General features: G+C 40.0%; 1 protein-coding gene across 1 annotated transcript in view; it reads right to left on the reverse strand.

The window, feature by feature from the left end:
- LOC309720420 (VPS10 domain-containing receptor SorCS1-like) overlaps positions 1–12,656 on the reverse strand; it is a 79,919-nt gene extending 67,263 nt beyond the window's left edge. The window contains exon 1 of the mRNA XM_082557342.1: positions 12,571–12,656. The gene's annotated coding sequence lies outside the window, so the exon portion shown is untranslated. The remainder of the gene's footprint in view (positions 1–12,570) is intronic.
- Between the last annotated feature and the right edge of the window lie 6 nt (positions 12,657–12,662).

Raw genomic sequence — 12,662 nt, forward strand, 5'->3', positions numbered from 1 at the left:
TAATCAATGGAGTTCATTGTAGCTTCTTTGAGATAATGGCACTCACAGAGACCTGTCATTTAAGATTAAAGGCACCAATAGAAATCGATACTTTTGAGTCTTTTTGTTTCCGATGCCACTGGTAAGATGCGATAGCGGATAGTGGCGCGCAGAGTAGCCAAGAGAGAACAATGAGTTCAGTTTCATGAGTCAGCCTCTGTAGGATACTGTCACGTTTCCCTCTATTTTCTTGGAAATTTGGGAAACATAAATGATGGGATACAGCAAAACGACAGGATATTGTGATCACAGCTTCATCTGCACAATGTGAGAACAACAAGTGTCTTTAGATAGCCAACAATATGTTAGCGTACGTATAGCCATCTCCACTTTACAACAATAAACAATAAAAAGTCATAAAATCTGCAAAGCTTATAAGTAATGCATTATAGAACAAACTAATGACAACTTATTAAAGGAGTTACAGTAGAATCTTGTCTCTTTCTCAATGCAGACATGGAGCCAAATCTTAATATCCCTCACTGCTACTTTACACAGGGAGGCCTAAGCCTTCTGTCTTAATGCTATCTGAGGTCACATATTTAAAGTTTTAAGTTTAATGCCAGTGATATAAAATGTTTGACATTTAAAAATAAGCCTCTTTGCTGAGAATCAGACGAGACTATTTCCATCTTTATATCTCTGTGTTAGCTAAAATTGAACTTCCAGCAATGATGTACCCATCTGCACCTCTAATGTTATAGCTTGAGTTTTAAATCCATGAAAAACCATCTTGTTTTTCAAGATTTTGCTTGTCTGCGTTTTCTGATAGGATTAGCCAAACCGTTGGCTTTACTGTACAGACAGATTCACACACTCTGAGACCAGCTAGTAACCCTGTTGTCAACTACAGATGTTTAGTGCAACGCGAGATTTTCTGAACAGTTGGCGAGTAGTTACCAGAGGTGAAATGGGTCACAAAGTTGGTACTGCACTGAAAACCTCCTGACTGCTTTGGTCACAAGCAGGTTGCAGGAGTCATCCGTTGTTTGCATGTAAGATGTCAACTTGCCTGCAAACACCCACTGAAACGTAAAAAGTGGAACTCAAACAAGAAACTGATACCGTTGGCCTTCAAAATAAAAGTTGCACATTTGCATTTGCCTGCTTTTTTTGACCACATACACTTATTCACAGAGACAATGTACATTACAATGTACCACATGTGAATGCGCCCCTGACTTCAAGCAGACTTCAAATAAGTGTAATAGGATGACTGCTCGGCCATGCGTCTCCAGCTGTCCGTGTCCATAATGGAGAAATATCTCTGTTTCTGGTTTGTCAGGTTTCCAGTCATTACTTGCTCAGCCAGTGATTGCAGCTTGCGAGTGATTGCAGATAACTTGGCATCTACCACGTAAACTACAGGCAAATGCAGCAATCTGCTAGAGAGCAGAGCAGTCTAAAAGAGGTTTTTTTGTGCAGCACCCTCTTCGTAGCAGCCATCAATCACTCATGAAGTGATGGGGGAATACACATATTTACCTACAACCACATGTTGCCAGTGGTTTGCAAACTGATTTATATTTACTTGCCTTTTAAGGTGTTCCAGTCATAGAAGGTATGTAAACAAAGGACATTGCCTCTGAGTCTGAAAGAGTGAAGTTTCTCAATAATTCTGCTAATAGCCAGCAGGGGGCAGCTGCTCTGGTTGCTTAAAAACTGACTGAACTGACACCTATGCCCAAACAAGCTTGCTGCTCACTTAGTCTAACCTTAGTAAACACTTTCCTGTTGGTTTTAAATTTGAAATTGAAGGTTTCGGGATTGTTTATTAAAGCAAACTGTTCTTTTTATTAGGGTATAGTTTCATGTAGTGTGACTGTGATTCACAACTTGCTCTTTTGTGTTTTTAGGGCAGAACAAGAAAAATCTGTAAAAGAAGAAACAAAAACAGGGTGGTAATAGCTAAAGGCTTCAGAAAGGCATATATAAGCCAATGCATAACATCACAATGGCTACATCCATCTTTCCTATATAGTCTACAGCAGTAGCATCATTTATTTCCCAAGAATCTCGATGGAAATGAAGACATACAGCTACTTTTCACAGACGCTCTCTCAGTGTGAAAAAAATTAGTTATGAGGTGAGGAAAAATGAGGTGGCTAGAGCTTCTGTTTTGCTTGAGAGATAACTATGAGGAGCATAGTGAAGAGACTCCATAATGCAAGTTTGCAAGCTTTGTAAAAACAAATTTATTCCATTTTTCACCCACACGTTGCTCATTGTATCCTGCCAGATAAAAAATAGAGCCTTCCAGGAAACATCAGCGCATATCTCACATTTCTTTTCTGAGTTTTCACATTGCAAACTTCCTTCCTGCTTTTCGCTAAGCTGTTCAGGTCTCCCACAAGCTTACAATAGGCAGGTGTGACTCGCGACTGGTCTACATTATCTGGCAGCAGACAGCAATTTCAGGAGGGATGCTTAAGCAGCTTGGACAGATGTGCTGTATGGATTAGACCACCTTTGATCCGAGCGTGTCCAATCAATCATCATGATACTTTGCTTTATATAGTCTTCTGAATTATTATCAAGCTTAATATTATCTTTGTTAGACACTCACAGTGACTTCAGTTAAGCTGTAACAACTGTAAATTGTATTCCCTGGCTGTCACAACACCTCTTCAGAAACGTGCTAATTGGGAAGACTCAGCTTATTCTCAGTACTCAAAGAAAAAGAAAAGAGAAAGATAAAGAAACGGAAAGTGTGAGACTCTTGACGTCCCATGCTCGGCTGTCATAGCGCAGCGTACCGCTGCTCCTCTGAGATTTGCTTCTGTGAAAAGCACACACAAAGGCTTGCAAACTCCTCAGTCGAGTTTTATCGTAGGTGTGAGGGAAGAGACAGTAATCAGGGCCATCAGAAGTGCATTCGCGAACCTCGTGTAGGTTCACATTAATTTGTTTGAGCAGTTTTAGGGTGACGTCAATGGAGTATTTTTGGAAGTCTCAGTTTTGGCTGTTAGGGTGATAACACCGATGCTTTATTTAACTCCATGACTTCATCATTATTTGTTGTGAAAAGACTGAAATAAGAAACATGTCACAAATGAGGTACAAGCGTCTCACATGGGAGACTATCAGAGTTCAGTGGCTGCTCAGAACATTTTTGATGTGACAGCATTGGAAATATTGCTGGCATCAAAGCTCCAAATTTTGGGGCAAACTCTTCCTAACGATGAATTCCAGCATTATGTTTTCATAATTCTCTTCAGCTTCATACAGCATTTGCGGACAGTGGGGGGACAAAAAGCACATGTGATTTTAAAAAAAAGTGCATCTTCTCATAACAAATTCATAAGCATGCATCTGTTTCAATTTACTCCCTAATTCCAGGAGCTCTAATCTGATCTTTAATCCAGTTGCATGTCCTCAGAGATCTGTTAGCAGCGGGTTTTTATAAAAGAAAGTACTGCAGAGTGTGACTTTGAAGAAGCCATTTGCCCCTGCAGTGAAAACACTACTATTTTTTTCCCCTTTTGCAGGAAATGTACTTTGTTGGAGGGGAGGAAAAGTTAGCATTTCATAACTTAGCTTGTATCTAATAAAGCAAGAATGAAAACCAAAAGAAAAGCCAGACTGATATAGTTGCTGGAGAACTGCCAGTCTTTCTCATATGTTTTATGAATGGGGTTAGAAGGTCTGGAAGGGGACATACCCTCAGAATGCACCAAGAAATATCCCCATTTTTGGACACGGAGCGAATGTTTTAAAACTTTTAATGTGAAATGAAATAATTGAAGACAACATGTCTGAACTCTCCACGCTGAAAGGAGCTGAAACTTTTATGAGCGCCATCCAGTTTTTTTGAAGCCTGACGTAGCAAGCTGAGCCTTCTCTGTGGCACACTTTTCAGACTTTATGAATAAAATATGACATTCACATGGGTGTGCTTAAGCAACAAAAAGAAATACTCTCTGGGTTGTTCTACAGTGATTTCAAGAAGATCTTTTGTGAGGGGGGTGGGGGGCGGTGAGAGGCACAAACAAACCCACTGTCACTTTCAAAGTATGTAGCCTTTTGATGATCAAAGCATCTGCAGGCATATTACCCTCATGTAAAGAAATGAATAAAAAGTGAAGATTTATATGGTTCTTGTGCTTTTGCATATTAGAGCCAGAGCAGTGGTTTAGGAAGACTTGATTCACTTGTTAGATTCGAGGCATGTGGTGATTTATAGGACATGAATTATGCTCATAGATATTTCGGTCATAGCGGCCTTCAGACATTATAATAATTGCATGACTAGCATGAGGCTAACTGAGTGCTGCTTAAGGACCAGTTTTTGTTAACTATGATTAAGATTAAATCCTGCTATCACAATCAAAGCTGACATGGTAAAACACTAAATGATAAACATCAGCACTACTGTGCCTAACAACAGCCTCACAGATCCATTAGCTCTAACGCATTATTCAAATGAAGGGACAATAGGTACACCCTGCTGAAACTGCTTGTCAGATAGTACCTCCCCTTTCCCTCCCTCTCTTTTTGAGACTTGTGGCGACCCAACATTCAGACCCGCTTCACGCAGTGATTAGTCAGCTGTGCAGAGGTGGAAAAAGAGCCAGGTTTTGATCGCTATTCTCATCCGGAGACACAATTACTTCTGTCACTTTTTATGTGAACAACGGAGTCTGATGCGATCAATCGGACCAGGAGAGAGTGTGTATGAGAGGATCTATTTAACCAATATCACATCTGCACTGCATCAGCTGGGTTTTTTTCACTCCTTCTTTTAAACAGGCACCAGTTAAACATCATCTCACAGAAGCTACTACTGCACCAGGCCTTAGTCTTGTTATGGACACATGACTGTTAAACACGATTGATTGAAAACCATCATTTTCGCTAACCTCAACTGAAGTACTTTTGTTGCGTAAACCCACATGCAAGCCATGTGCTGTGTTTGTGCCGCACAGCCACCACCCTGAGAGGAAGCTTTAACTGTGTTGGAAAATCTGTTGTGTGTAAACATGACTCAAATGCAGCGTGAACCGTTCTTAAAAACATGTTTAACCAAACAAAGTGGCTATAGGTATAAATTTAATTCTAGGAACCCTGCTTTTACAGACTTTTAGACTATGCTGAGTCCATGTAACATACGATTTACTCCACATAAGTTCATTGTTGAGGGCATTATCGTACATACCTCCACTGACCTTTTCCCCCCCACCTTTTCACCCAGTAGAGCTGTGTGGTGTTTGAGTACCACTGGGGATCCTGCAGAATATCTGTCAAGTTTTGATTGCCTCTGAGGAGCAGGGAGGAGACGTGCCTCGTTAAAAATGAATGTATCAGAGGAGAAAAATCGATGGTTACAACAACGGAATATATTTAGTGGAGACCCCACCATGACATCAGGGACATCTCAGTCTGCAATGATATGATGAACTCATTAAAATGATTGAAGCTGGTCTTCAAAGAGCCACCTTTCAAATCCCTGATCAGCAGGCTAACATGAATCAGAGCCAAGATACTGAAATCATGACCTTAATTCTTTCATTTAACAGTGTTCTTCTTTGATAACGGCAATGCTGAGCAGCAGCACTTGATATGGCTCCCAACCCTTGGTTATATTTCATGAACCTAAAGGACTTTAATTTAACCTGTTACATTAATTATGGTTAACAAATATATCGTCTGGTTCTTGTAGGGTCTTTTTTCTTTTTCACTTTTCCTTTTTCTGGAGAGCTCCAAGCACGGAATGGCAAGGTGGAAGGCAAGCAGAGAGGCGAGGTAAATATAAAGTTTAATTCATTTCTGCAGCACCTTTCTAAGGATAGTCAATAAAAAAACAAGAGACACACTGCACACAGTGATGCACACAATGTCAATGAAAGTCCAGCTGGTACAAGCAGGGTTTCAAATGTCGATTAAAAAGTATTTACCCCGTTGACCAGCCCAATATCAATCGGAAAACTTGCTCAAGGTCTGAAACTTTCCCTTCTTTAAACCTGAACTTTAACCGCCTGTAGTATTTCTCATATCACAAATGAGGAAAAGAATCCAAGCAAGTGTTAAGTGGTTTGAAGGTATGGAAATTAGCAAATGTAAGAAAAGTTCATTTGTGTGGCACCTTTTGCTACAACCCAAGTGACATTTTGTTTTTAAAAAGAGGAAAACAGGGCTGAAAGCAGCGGCAAAAGAAAAGTAATTTAAAAATGGAGAGTTGGAGTGAGGCTCAGGCTTTCTGGAAGTTTATCCCAGTCTGTGATTCACAGAAACTAAACTCAGCTTCATGTTTTCTTTTCACTTTGGGAACTGTCAGCAGGCCTGGATGGTGCATAAAATATCAGCAGACCCGAAACTTATTTTGGCCCTAAACCATTTAGTGCTTTACAAAACCAGTAGCACTGTTTGAAAAATCAATTCACAGGAAGTCAGTACAAAGGAGCGAGAAGTGGAGTTAGAGTAAGTATTGCACTTGTCTTTTAAGACTCCAGCAGCAGCGTTTTGAACAAGCTGCAGCTGTGTGATCGACTTGTTTTTGAAAGACCTGTGGCAAAGCTATCCGACTTACAGCTTGTAGTTTTTGTTGAATGCGCTTGTACACCGAGCATCCCTAATTTAATAGTAGAATAAGCAGCAGATTTGTAGACATTCTCTTAAGTATAACAGTATAGCTGACAAATATTCACGACACACAGCAGTGCATACAGCCGGGACAGAATTTCATTACAAGTTGAAATGATGGAAAACAATTTTAAAAGTGTATTTTCTTCAAATACAATATCTGAAACACCGACATGCACAAAAAGACTGGTAATGTGCCGCAAGGCAGATAGGTGTTGTTAAAAGATGATTGAGCTTTGTGTGATAATGCACCTCAAACATCTATTCACAGTTGGTTTAAATAGATTCTCTGTGTTTGGGGGAAAAAAGTACCTCACGATATATTTTGCCACAGTAAAAATAACCTCATGTCCACTTCTTTATATTGTTTGAAAAGGCAGTTCTTTCACCTCAGCAGCTGCTTTGTGAATAATGAAAATCTCCCGAATATTGATATTGAATGGTTTCGCACTAGGTTTAACAAACCTTTCAAAAGTTGGGGGGGGGGAAAAATCAAATTAAGCATGTTCTATATTTTCCACTCGAGTGTGAATACTGCGCAGCCAGAGATGAATTGTATCTGCAAATCTGAACTGTCAGTTAAGCCCGAGACTCTGGCTTTTGCTGCATTCTGCAATGATGGGCCTATTCTCTGCTCGAAAAAGTATACGACTCTCTCTTCCTCCTTTCATCATTAAAGTTTCATAAGCAATAACAGCACACTAGACAGTCAGTCAGCGGATCAAAAATTTCACTTTCCTACTGAAATATCTTTATTCAGTGAACATGATGGATTGGCACGCACTATTTTCTTAATTTAATTTAGTCTGGTAACTTTTCCTCTAAAGGCACAATTTGATTCACGTTTTAGTTTTTAATTAAATGTCAAATGTTGAATGGATCGGCCCTGAAATTTGGCAGATATTCATGCATCCTGCTGAGTAAATTCTAACTGTTAGTGCTAATTAAATGTTTGCACAAGCGCACGTGAAATTCAAATGAGAAACTTGGTGTAACTGCGTTGTGACCTAACGTGTTGGTTGCATTTACCTCAAAGAACCTCATAGAAAACTCTCACTAAATGCCAGAACAAGGGGTGGCGAAGCTAAAATTTAGATAAGCTTTATGTGCCTATGCTCCCTCACGAAATCCAAACCAGATGCTCTTCCAGTAATATTATTTCCTCTAGCACTGTTAAAAGCTTGAAGTATTCAATAACAATTAGATCGAGGGCCACGCTGGGATCAAGTTTAGGCGCAAATCACACGCACTGTGATTAGCTGGATGGTCTGAACTCCATCTTCAAGGACTTTGGAGAGAAAATAAGCAATTGCAGAGAGAAATGCGCTCGTGTCATTGCTTCTGCAAGAACTTTAATCTAATCTAAGAAGAACGGATGTGTTTATTTGAATCTTAGGAGAACTTTGTGCTCCAAAGAAGTCTAAAATATTCTTTTTTTTTCTCCCTGTCAGTCGAAACTCATCAAAAAGGATTTTTTTGATCTCTTAGATCTAAATCCAGATGACCGGGTTTGTTATATGAATAACACAGCATGGAATTTAAGATCACAAATACTTTTGTTCCTTTGAAAAAGCCCATGAAGATCAAACAAATAATCGAGCTCTCTGGGGATAGCGAAAAGGTAACAAATGATGCTGTCTGTGAGGGGGAAACCGGCTTTTCGCGTCCTAACATTAAATTTCTTTTTGACATTGTTTTACATTAGAAAGTTCTTGTACCACTCTTACGGCAAACTTATATAACATATCCGAGCATTACAGCTCTCAGTGGACTCATCATCCACATCATCATCGCAGTCATTAAAAGTCAGTGAAAGTAACTTTTAATGACATGTTCCCCTGTTATTCTACAAGAAATAACCAGAAATAATTATGTTTTAAAAGCAAATGGTAGAAACTGACCTAGAAAATAGGCAAAGTTTTTCAGCAAGTGCTCTCAAATCAACTCTCCCATCACCTGCGCTAACAAGGTTATGTCTTTGCCTCTTCTTATTACCATTATCATGTTCTGTCTGATATCTTAAAAGATATGAATGGCTATATGTGATATTAGTTGGGGAGGTGAGCATTGAGCCAAAGAACAATTGATTACATCTTGGGAGTGCTCCAGGTCTGGGATTTCCATCATTAGACAGTTATTATTTTTAATCCATAACTATGCGTTTAAGGTAGATAGAGGATTGATTCCAAATTCAGAGGGTGTCAGGGTCAAAGAACCAATTTATAAACAATGTGATAGTACCGATGTCTTTAGCAGGCAGGTTTTGGCTTAGCTTCAGTCTTAAGTTTTATTGTGCTAAATCTGATGTTTCTGCAAACCTGGGCTTCAGCCAGGTTTAGAGAACCGCAGGACAAGAAAATGATGATCACAGGAGGGGATATGCCTTTAATGCTTTTCATTTTAATGAAGTTTGCTTTCCTTTCTTTACTTCTGTCTCCTTATTCTTTGCAGAAGTAGTAATTGCCTTACAGGGATTCTGAGGCAGCGCGGTACTCAGTAAGACGTTGTCTTAGATATCCATCTATGCCTCTGTTCCTGGGGTAATTAAGGTTTGGAGTCACCTAAGGAGATATTGTGGCTCCTCAAACTAGCTAGCACGGGCAATCTGTGTCACAGCGTGGGGAGTAATATATGCATGAGAATATGTGTGTGTGTGTGTGTGTGTGTGTGTGTGTGTGTGTGTGTGTGTGTGTGTGTGTGTGTGTGTGTGTGTGTTGTGAAGGTAAGGCCTTCTATTAAATGAGGGGAGTTTGAGGGCAGCTCCTGATGTGAAGTGGGTGATAAAATGAAGAGCCATTTTTACAAAGTTCAACGACAGGCTAAACCTGGAAGGCTAGACTGAGGTAAAGCGCCTCATTTCCCTTTGAGTGAGTCTGTTTGTGTCCTTTGCTATTGTTTGGCATGACTGAGACATAATTGTTTAACGAATGGAAACAGCACTGTCTTTATTATGGTGCTGTGGAAGGAAACAACTCTATATACTGAACGGCTTATAGCCTACTTTGGGTCACTTTAGTGGATCCCCCACTATTATATACATATTGATGTAATAAGCCTACCCATTGTCAAGCAAATTACCTGAATACAAACGTAATGAATCCCATTACACAAGTGACTGAAAGAGATTTTTGTTTTCCCAAATATTTCAGGATAATCATGAAAGAAGCAGCAAAAAAGAAAAAGAGGCTGAGCATTGTGCCACCAGTTATGATTATATCAATAAAGAATAAAATCCATCTATAATTAAGGAAGCAGCGCATCCCCAGTTGGCTCCATCACAACCACAGCAACAGTTAATTGCTTTGTGCCTGAGACAGCTTCTTCAAGTACTTGGGAATCTGGTCTGACAGCACCCTGTCCTTCTTCCAACATAAAGTGAAGCCCCAGCTGGGGCTTTGCCTTTAAGATCAGAGCTATTCTTCTTTGCCTCCGCGGTGAGCCAGGCAGGCACTGAGCTCTGGTTAGGAGGTGCAGAGAGCCAAGATCGGTCCACCCAATCGATACGGGGGAGTGTGCTTAACATTTTTATCCCGTCTGCATTTCCTTCGAAGGAGCTGTTGATGTAAATTACCAAAGCAAACTTTGTGGCGAGTGCTCGACTCGACTAGAGCGTAGAATGGCACGCTGCAAAGATTCTTGAATACAAAGACCCACAACTCCGTAGCCCCAAGAGAGAAGCTTTGATTTATTTCCAAACTGTTGGGCTCTGTGATAAGTAACAGCAGCTGAGTCAAAAACTGGTGGTGCACGCTCATGTTGGTGCCAAACTGAAAGCTCAGGAAACAACCAGAACTCTCATCTTTGATGTTTTATTTTTCTCTTGACACCAAACAGCTCATTTGTCCCAGACTTTTCCTGCCACTGCCATCAGATGATCATCCACTCACTGCTAGATCAAGGCTTTTCAAAGTGTGTGTGTGAGGGTACATATTTTGAGGTGATGCCAAGGTTTCTGATGCCAGTGTTTCTGAAAAGTCAGAGTTACAAGTACAAATGTTTTCCTCTGTAAAGAATTTCCTAAAAAATACTGTCTTGCACTCGTCTGTTAACTCCTCCTTCCTTTCTTTTGTTTTAGTAATGCAGCACTGTGCATTTTGCCAGTAATAATACCTCAGTGCAGCATTATTCAGAAAAATCTCCTTTCCATTTAAAGCTTTGGGATTCAGCTTTATAACGGTCTGTTAACTAGAAACTGATTTAAACTTAAGCCACTTTTAACATTTCTTTCAGGCACGTCAGTGTCTGTGGGAGATGAAAACTATCTGGTTTTGTTTTTGCCATTCAGTCAGCGTACCTGACATGTGCAAGTATATCTCCATAATTTTCTGTTCTAGTTCATTTTTGTGATCATGTCACCACTTTTTCTGACCTGAAGACGATCCTTCAAATACTGAAGTCATGTTTACGCTGAAATACTCATGAATGTGATATTGAGTGAAAGGTTGCTGCAGAAAAAGCTTCCAGCTTCCTTTTTTATCAGCTAAATCAACCACCGTAATCACCTTTTTTTATATACACACACACATACAAATATATATACATATATATCCTTTTTAAATTGGTCGCAATTTCTCAAGCAACCTCACAACACAAACACTGTTCTACAAACATCAAGGTGTTTCACCCAAATCTGAAGCATAAATCTCAGAGCCCAGAGCTACCAGCTACAGAGTGATGTTTTATTTTCTTCCACCGCTTTCAGTTTCTTGTTTTCTTGATTTTCCAGATAGCTGGTTTAACATGCACCAAAAAAAGAGCACGAGAGAGAGAGAGAAATACACCGTGTGTCACTAGAAAACAGGGGAGGAGAGGAGACGTATATTACTGTCATTATGTTTGCCAAGTCTTCACTAGATGGCAGTGTAGTGTAGCGATATTGCTTGACAAGTTTTATCACACATGGAATCATTTTAGAAACTTTCTAGGGCCTCCTTTCTCCCTTTTCCTTAGTCTCTCTGTTTCAGTGTCTCCATGAGTGTGTCTGTGCAGGTAGGATAGAAAATCAATGACTCCTCTGAAGGAACTTTCTGAGCCGCACAATATAGATGTTTATTTTAATAACTTGCTTACTTCATCCGACTGCAACCTTTGACTGGGGCCGTCCTGTGGGTGTGGCTCTGCGATTGCAGAAAGCTCAGGAAATTAATGTTTTATCAGCCTGCGCAAAGACAACAACAGCAGCGTAGTGGGTGGGAAAGAGAAACGTCTAAATTTAACTCATCAGCTGATGCCAAGCCAAATAAAATAAAAAGCGGACAGTTTCCTCTTGGTTTCTCTTCCAAAACATCTGGAATTTCATTGGGGCAGATCATATCAATGTTTGGTGGGAGTGTAAAAGTTATAAATGCCATGTTATTGCTATCACAGCAGAGGCTTGTTGACATTCTAGAAAATGGATTTTTGCACATGAAGTTAACATATTTCACGCTCCTTGTGTTTCGTGATGTGTTCCTAGTGTTCTTATCATTTTGATAAGATAAACTGTACCCAGACCCACAGATCACAGGCATGCATGGTTCGCTGTCTACCACATACGCTGTTTGATCGTCTGCCATCACGGTGCATTTGTTGCTCAGTCAAAACGGTTATTCGCAGTCTAAAGCTTGTAATTACCTTGCATTTCTACCTTCTTCACAGCGATAGAATGCACTCTTCAAATGCCTGATGTATTCAGGTGGTGGTGCAGTACAGAGGGAGAGCAACACATCCTACTCACTCACTGTGAGAGAGTATGTGGGAGGAGGTGAAAGCATGCAGGCAAGAATTCACTGTGTGCAATGCCCTCCTCGAAAGCAAAATTTAGAACATGAGGCACACTCAATATGCAGAGGAAAAATATGCCTGGCAGGAGATTGCTGCAGTTTTTCTCCATTTATGGTTAGATACAAATGCAACATGTAATTCCTGCATGATAAAAAAGCCTTTAAAAATAATGAAGAAAATCATACGTACTTTAGAGAAACTAGTTGGTGTAATATACAGATATAGATATATATATATATATCTATATATGTATGCCGGGGTGGAAGCTTGTCCCTCCCATT

The sequence above is a fragment of the Aulonocara stuartgranti genome (genome assembly GCF_965226115.1).
Source record: "Aulonocara stuartgranti genome assembly, chromosome: 13".
NCBI classification, from domain to species: domain Eukaryota; kingdom Metazoa; phylum Chordata; class Actinopteri; order Cichliformes; family Cichlidae; genus Aulonocara; species Aulonocara stuartgranti.